Raw genomic sequence first — 1,672 nt, 5'->3', positions numbered from 1 at the left:
TGCCAAGGATCTGTCACAGGTAAGGAATCTCTCTCAACCTCAAGGAGTAACCTTGAGAGGCATTCCTGCTCAAGGGGAGGTTCTGCAGTGCAGCCTGCTGACATGCAGGAGAGCTCAATGGGCTCTGGGCTGGCCTCTATTTATGGGGGGTAGATGATTGAATCTTGGTCATATTTGCATACTAGACAGGCCTTAGTTGGCACATGCTCAACTAGCCCCTACATATGTGCTGTTTACAGGGAGATCAGGTTGAGGGGGAGAGAGCACATTACTGGGGCAGTGGGGGAAGGAGCACACCGTCAGAGCCCTCCACACTACATTCACTGTCAGCGCGCGCACACACACACACACACACACACACACACACACACAGAGTCAAGGCACACCAACACCCGTGGCGCCTCAACTTAGCTTCTGCAGTGCTCTGGGTCACCATCCATCCTCAAGAGGCATCCTCAATGGCAGTCACATCCTCTCCGATCTTCCTCCCATCGCCTCATTCACCATCTGCGAAACCAGAGCACAAGCAGTCACCCCCAGGCCAGTCAGCTCCAGCCTCATCCACAAAAATACCCTTCACAAAGCGCCATGGGCACTCCACTCACCTTCATCACGCCAATTCCAAACTCCAACATTGTGCTTGGGGGGACACCCACAGCACCTAGAAAAAAACAAAACAAAGTGACTCTTCTGCCAGGCAATACTCACCAACCCTGCAACACCCATCAGGAATCTGCTCACCTGACATCCTCAGCCATGCCTAGGAAAGGCCCACGCAGTACCTGAAAAAGCAGAGCAAAAACCATCACCAACAGGCAGCCCAGCACTACCCACCGCACAAGAAACCTCTGACCCAACAAGCACCCCCTCTCACCTGCTCAGGCTCTTGTCAGCACTCAACTTCTCCTCTCCACAACTTCCTGCAAAACCTGCAAACACAAACAGAAAGCAAGCACTCAGGTCACACCTGCAAAACCACAGCCCATCCACATCAAGCATTTGCTCCCACATCTTTACCTGCTCTGCATGCCCATCCTGACTGCCATGGCCTACAGGCCACCACGCCAAGGCCTGCCACCCACCTGTAAAACCAGAACAGCAGTGGGCAACGGGGACAGCACCAACAAGACAACAGCCCTATGCTAGGCTCTGCTTCCACTCTCAGACTGACACTCACCTTGCCATGCTCCTCCTGCACACGAGCGACCCACTCTCCACGTTGTTCCACACCTACAAACACAAAGCAAAAATTAACTAGGGAACCGCTGACCACAAGACTCTGCTTCCAGCAACAAATCTCTAGCTCACCTTCCTAGTGCATGACCCTTTCTTCCTCCATCTCCCTCAGGCACTCCAACTGCTGCACCACATCTGCCAAAAAAAAAAAAACCCACACACACCACACACACAAAGTGGAGCACACAGGTGCTGACCAATCACCATTCCAGGCCATCACTACTCTCCCCTACACACTACCATAGCTAAAACCCACAGCCAAGGCAGCTCCAGCCCCAGACAGACACACACAAATATCAGACACAGACATGAAGGAAAGCCCTACACAAAAAGAACTATTCCGACGCATAAGATGCTGCCAGCCAGAAAGCCCTACAATGCCACAACCACATGGCTCTGATGCTCTGGGCGAGCCCAGAAAAGAGTCAAACGCCAC

The 1,672-nt window shown here is 52.8% G+C and overlaps 1 long non-coding RNA gene across 2 annotated transcripts in view; it reads right to left on the bottom strand.

Annotated features, from left to right (window-relative positions):
- Positions 1 to 614: 614 nt before the first annotated feature.
- The window catches only part of LOC112967037, a 3,700-nt gene continuing 2,642 nt past the window's right edge, over positions 615 to 1,672 (bottom strand). The window contains exons 2-7 of one of the 2 annotated variants that reach the window (XR_003253826.1): positions 1,309 to 1,371; positions 1,178 to 1,230; positions 1,018 to 1,082; positions 875 to 929; positions 742 to 782; positions 615 to 661 (exon numbers count right to left, since the gene is read on the bottom strand). This is a non-coding gene — a long non-coding RNA (uncharacterized LOC112967037). The remainder of the gene's footprint in view (positions 662 to 741; positions 783 to 874; positions 930 to 1,017; positions 1,083 to 1,177; positions 1,231 to 1,308; positions 1,372 to 1,672) is intronic. The other variant, XR_003253827.1, reaches the window with a different exon arrangement.

The sequence above is a fragment of the Apteryx rowi genome, unplaced genomic scaffold, assembly GCF_003343035.1.
Source record: "Apteryx rowi isolate R43461 unplaced genomic scaffold, aptRow1 scaffold_2611, whole genome shotgun sequence".
In the NCBI taxonomy this organism is placed as follows: Eukaryota; Metazoa; Chordata; class Aves; order Apterygiformes; family Apterygidae; genus Apteryx; species Apteryx rowi.
This window is presented reverse-complemented; position numbering and strand designations above follow the sequence as displayed.